Source organism: Rutidosis leptorrhynchoides, chromosome 4 (genome assembly GCF_046630445.1).
Source record: "Rutidosis leptorrhynchoides isolate AG116_Rl617_1_P2 chromosome 4, CSIRO_AGI_Rlap_v1, whole genome shotgun sequence".
Classification (NCBI taxonomy): Eukaryota; Viridiplantae; Streptophyta; class Magnoliopsida; order Asterales; family Asteraceae; genus Rutidosis; species Rutidosis leptorrhynchoides.
This window is the reverse complement of record NC_092336.1, coordinates 643,722,702-643,729,576: the sequence shown is the minus strand read 5'-3', so window position 1 is coordinate 643,729,576 and position 6,875 is coordinate 643,722,702.

Sequence of the window (6,875 nt, the reverse complement as noted above, 5' to 3'; positions counted from 1 at the left end):
GAAAACCATGAAGAAGTTATATGGTAGGATTAGAAATGCTATGTCGAAAAAAGATAAACATTTGAGAGAGAGATTGATTTCAAACCTATCAAAACTTGAGAAATATAAGTTGAAAAAACTGGTTGAAGAGTCAAGATTTTCGGACTCTTGGTTATTATCAAAAATTAGTGGTAAGAATGGTTGCAGTAATGGTTCTATTGGAGTAAAGAAGGGTGATGTTTATCACCCCGACGTTAGTTAAAATTAGGGTGGAGTCGCGTGAACGACTCGCTAATAAACTTCACAAATTGTAAATAATCCCATTCGTGTGTCTGGTTTTTATTTTAAATTCCTTTTTATTTGTATTTCTCATATACTTGTTTTAAAATTTAAAAATGTTAATCTTTTTAACACAAAAATAGAGTGTTTTTATTTTATTTTAAATTTGTTTTCGAAAAATATTAAAACTTTAACTTTTAACGAATTGAATTTTATAAATTGAATTTAAAAATTTATAAACGGATTAAGATCAGGTATAAAAACCGAATTTCCGTTACAAATATAAATTTATAAAAGATATTTTAAATTTAATTGATTATAAGTTATATAAAAAAAATATAAAATGAAAAGAAAAAAAAAAAAAAAAAAAAAATTTAGTTTGTAATAACATAATTTTTTGGTGTGTATTGAAACTTATTATGTTTTTATTTTTTATATTAGCAAGAAAATATAGTGTGGGGTAAAAAAATGTGTTGTACGATTGAATTAAAACCCCATATTTTGTGTGTTTTTAACATGGTTTTGACAGGTACAGACGAAAATGCAATTAGACGAAACGAAACATCGATACAAACGTTGGATAAAATCATAGGTAAAACAATTTGAAAATCCAAATCGGTTAACAAAGGAAGTTCCAAATACTTCACACTAATTGTCCTCTCAAATTTATACATTATTATCTGATTTTATGTAATGAGGGCATTACATAATCTTAAGTGTGGGGTGGGAATATATAAATTCTCGAGAACTTATAAGTTATTGGTTTTTATGAAAATTTGAAAATTTTTAAACAAATGTATCTAATCAATTTTTAAGGTAACTACGAGCAATTAAAGATCAGGTGTAAAAACCGAAATTGTTGTCTCCATACATTAAAAATACATTAGTTTATTTGTTTAAAACTTATAAAAGAAAACCATTTATAACAAGAATTTATAAATCCTTATATTGAGAACCATTTATCACATGTTTCTTTGAAGTTTATTGCAGATATCATTTCTACAGAATGTATAAACCTGAATATTCCATTATCACGAGTAATAGAGGATGAATCAAATCCATCCCGTAAGGAAGTAAAGTCTTCCGAATTGACACACTTGCTAATTTATGTTAGAAGATGTAGTCCAGAACAGCTGTAGGTTGACGAAAAATCTGGAAAAGTCATCCCTAAAATCGGCTGGAAATCCACCTAACCTCAGCATCAAACAGGGTTTTTGGTGGTCAGACTTATCCTAACCATGAGATGGATCTGTCTCGTACAATGGGGGGGCACAATGCAAATTAGCTTTTAAGACTAATGAATCTAATCCCCAGATGGATGATCTCCGTAAAGATCAACTGCATCTATGTTTGACCGCGGTCAACATACATATGCCATAACAAATTGAGGTGTGCAAACTCATGGTTCACCGATGATATTTGGACACGATATAATTTTGTTCTAAAACTTATGCTATTTTATGAATTATATTTGTGTATAACTATTTTTGGACATTTGGCTTCAAGTTCCATGATACTACAATCATGGGGGCGAATAGCTTGCTAATCGCCGACTGAGACTTCGGTTTTCAGTTACCCTCAACCGGAATTTGAGGTTAAAACCGGAAAACGTGTCTAGTGTAAAAACTAGCATGACATTTTATAAAATCATAAAACGTTTTCACAAGGTCCAATTTTCCCTAAGGATCCAAATTTTTAAACCCTAATCACGAGTTTCATGTTTGTTTCTGTTGTCAGAATTTCATTTCGTGTGGTGTGCGTGTGATCCAATAAATACTGTGTTGTGTAATATATTTCATATAGCGTGTGTTTCATTTCGTGTAGTGTGTGTTGTGTGATCTAAATGTTCGATAAGAAAGATATATAATGTTCTAACTCTGTTAAAAGATGTAATTGCTTGAGGACAAGCAACGTTCTAGTGTGGGGTATTTTGATATTGCTCTAAACATACATATTATTCAACGCAATATCAGTTATATTTCATCAGCTTTTATCAATTACGAAGACATTCCACGTATGATATTCAAGAAAAACGACAAAAGTGGACAAGAGTTGCTATTTGAAGATTCGACGATAAAACGATAGTTTTAACCAAATTTTATATCAAGAAAACGTTTATCCGAATTTAAGAATGAAGAAGTCTGAAGAAAAAGGTTACACACGTCGTCCAAAATGGTATACATCAACACGAGATCAACAAAGAACAACTGAAGAAAAAAATAATAAGAAATCTGATAATTACTCTTACACGAATCGTGTAATGTTACACGAATCGTGTAATATAACTGGTCATACACGATTCGTGTATACATACACGATTCGTGTAATGTTAGGACAAAGCACTATTACGGATTCCAGAAGGTCGGCTGCTTTATGAGTTTTAAAACTATTCTTTTTCTCCAATTGAAGACAGCAGGATTTCAACAAAGCTCTTTGACCAACTTTCATGTTCATAAATATGGATACGTTCAGAGTTGAAGAAAATATATTATCTAGTACAAAAATTACTATACACACATATATTATCTTTCTGTAATTTATTAGTTCAAGGTTAACAATAGTGGTAATATTAAGGGGGTATTGTTCGTGATAAAGGGTGTTATTGTTGTAATTTTTCTACCATTTGAAGTTAATGCAAGTGAAGATATATTAGTAAGTTTACTCTGTTAAAATTAGCGTTGTTATTATGTTTGCATATATATATTTTTATGTCTCCCCTAGTGTAATGAATAGCTAAATTTCCCTAGTGTTTGCTTAAATGTAGAGCCCCTAGGGAAATGAATTGTTACCATTAGTAAAGTTAAAATGTAACTTTAGTATTTTTAATATTGAGCCTAGTTAAAAGAACCATTTTTATGTAATTAGGTATTTAACCCTTGCCACTTAATTTAGTAAATTTAAATAACGAAAGTTGTTCTTATTTACACAAATTAAGCTTCAACATTAAAAATGATCTAGACGAATTTATGGATAAGTTATTGACACCAATTTAGAATTAAACTTCGGTGGTTTGGGTGATATCATTAAGTTATATGAAGGTGAAATTATAAAAAGGGAAACTGTTATAATTTGGGTATTGGCGAAGGTCAAAACTAGGCTAGGTCTCAATTTAAATACTTAGGGAATAGTAGCTTTCTAAAAAGAATCCAATGAAAATTAGATTTTATTTAGTTAAGTTGTAACTTTATATTTATTCGAGAGAAAAATGTAAAGTTTGATACTAGAACATTTTAAATAGGGCATAAACTTAAAACAATCCATGGACCTAGGGGTGATACAATTAAGTAAACACTCCCATTTTATCTTATTTATACTTCTTATAAAAGTTTTATCATTACTATTTTCGAATTACAAGTTTAAAATATATAAAAATACATAAAAACAATTAATTTTCGAAACAGTAAATTGTCACATAATTTAAGCCGTACACGAATCGTGTAGCCTCACACGAATCGTGTAGGCCTTAACGCGGCTACAGTACCAGCTAGGGTAAAAATTAGGGTTTTGATTAATTAATTATATATAATTAGGTTATTTAGTTATTTTAGTTATTTTAATTAATAGAATTAGTTTTAATTAAGTATAAAATACAAAAATACATGTTTTAATCCTAAAATTAGTATTAATCATTATAGGTTTATAAATTGTAATTAGTTTATAATTAGTAAATTAATTAATTTCCTTTTAATTTATATAAGTTTTATTAAAAATGCATTTTAGTTAAATTAAATAAGTTTATATAATTATTGCTTAAAACAAAAATCTAAATATATAGTTTTATTAAAAATTACTATTTTACTATTTACCATTTTGTAATATAATTATCGCATAAAAAAAATTAGCATAATTTCATTTAGTTCCCTTTTAAGTTCATTATTGTAATCTTGTAATTTTATTTAATAAATTAGTTAAGTTATTATCTTTTACTGTTATGTTACAATTGCCTAATCCAAAACCCTCTTTAATTAAGTTTGACATCAAAGACTATTAAAAAACCATTAAACACTCCATCTCCCTGTGGAACGAATCGGATTTACCAACAAACTAAACTACACGGATAGGACTAGTTGCCTATATATATGTGTGAAATCAACCTGAAATCAATAAAATACCACATATACAATAAATCAATTCGTGTAACAAAATAACTCAAATCCATTCATAAATAAAGGTCTCGATCGTACACATCAGCGGTTAAATTGATAGACATCCAAAATTTTCTCGTTCGTAGTAATAGTTGGATTTGTTAGTGGCGAGTTGTGGGCTTCCGATTTAAAGGGTCCTGGCTACCTGCTGCATCTATTGGCTATTGAAAACGTGGGCAAAATCAGAAAAGTCTATTAATTTGATAACTTATATAATTTTTTTATTTTTATAACTAATAAGATATTCAGTGAATGCACCGAGCAAAACGTTCACCACCTTTCATACGTTCACCCCATGTAACTCGATCAAGACATCTAGCCAATATTATCGCCGTTGATTTTTCTTTAGAATCATCATCTAGTCAAACAAGTACTCCAACTCAAAATTCCGATAATTCATTTTTTGAACCCGACTTCACAATTAAGAACCCGGAGGATATTCAAGGACAATTCCAAGATCCAGAACCACTAATCATTCCTCCTGAACCACAAACCGTTAAATCAGAATCCTCCAGTGATTCGTATTCAACAAATTCAATTATGAAAGTAACTTAACCTCTAAGTATGGAAGACCGAATGAGAGCCACACGCACGGGCCAAGGTCACGCCATTATTAAGCCAGACATTAATGCGCCAGATTATGAAATCAAGGGACAAATCCTACACATGGTAACTAATCAATGCCAATATAGTGGTACGCCAAAAGAAGATCCAAATGAACATCTTCGAACCTTTAATAGGATTTGTACTCTATTCAAAATCAGAGAAGTTGAGGATGAACAGATCTATCTCATGTTATTTCCCTGGACTTTAAAGGGAGAAGCCAAAGATTTGTTAGAATCATTACCTGAAGGGGCGATTGACACATGAGATGTCTTAGTTGAAAATTTTCTTAAAAGATTCTTTCCGGCATCTAAAGCTGTGAGACTTCAAGGAGAAATTGTTACGTTCGCGCAAAAGCAAAATGAAACTCTATATGAGACGTGGACAAGATTTGGAAAGTTGTTGAGAGGATGTCCTTAATATGGTTTAGACACTTATCAAATAGTACAAATATTCTACCTAGGATGTGATATTACTACATGAAAAGACATCGACATAGCAGCTGGTGGTTCCATTATGAAGAAAACCGCAACTGAAGCATACAAAATTATTGATAACACTGCTTCCCACTCACATGAGTGGCATCAAGAAAAAGACATCGTTAGATCATCTAAAGCGGCTAGAATCAATTCTAGCCATGACTTTGATTCCGTTTCCACAAAAATAGATGCTTTCGAGAGACGAATGGAAAAGATGACTAAAGATATTCACGCAATACGAATCAGTTGTGAGCAATGCGGTGGACCACACTTAACGAAAGAGTGTCACATTGAGCAAACGATGGAACAACGTGAGAATGTTTCCTACATGAACCAAAGGCAGGGAAATAATTATCAGAATAATTATCAACCGCCAAGGTCAAACTTCAATCGAAATCAAAACATGCTTTACAATCCAAATGGACCCAACAATAACTGGTACAACCAACAAGGTCCGAATAACCAGCCAACTCAAAACAACACTTTCAATCAACAAATACCTAGCTTGTATAAACCACCACAACAAACCGAAGAGAAAAATTCAAATCTGGAAGAAATGATGGCAAAGCTAATGGAATCTCAAACACAATTTATTACATCTCAAACCCAAATAAATGAGTGGTTTGATCAGTCATTAAGAACTCAACAAGCTTCTATTTTGAATTTAGAAAAAGACGTAGGTACTCTTGCTAGCATGATGAGTAAGAGGGAACAAGGAAAACTACCGAGTGATACTAAAGTAAATCCTCGGAATGAGAATGTTAATACGGTATCAACGAATTCTGAAAAACCAGCATCAGAAGATGGGAAGGTTTTAGATGTGAGTAACAATGAAGAAGTTACAACACCACCACCACCACCACCCGAGTATGTAAAGCCAGTGGTGGTACCATACAAACCACCCATCCTGTTTCCAAGAAAAGGAGTTGAGTATGAGCAAGTAATAGGTAATAAAGTTTGTGATACCCCTGGAAAGAAGAAGAAGAATAAGAAAGTGCAAGAAACAAAAACCGTAAAGATAAACCCGGTAAAGACAGTTCCACCAAAACCTCCACCCAGGTTGGGTGATCCGAGTGAATTTATTGTTCATTGTCTACTTAGTAATTGTGTCATGTATGATGCACTAGCAGACTTAGGTGCGAGTGTGAGTGTTATGCCTCTTTTATTATATAAGAGATTAGGAGTAGGTGAGTTAAGTCCAACGGAGATGAGTGTTCGACTCTTTGATCAAACCATTAGGCACCCAGTTGGAATTGCTGACAACCTACCCGTTCAAGTAGGTAATTTAACCTTTCTAGTCGAATTTATTATCATTGACATAGAAGAGGACCCAAACATTCCTCTAATTTTAGGTCGACCATTCTTAGCGTCCACCGGGGCATTATTTGAT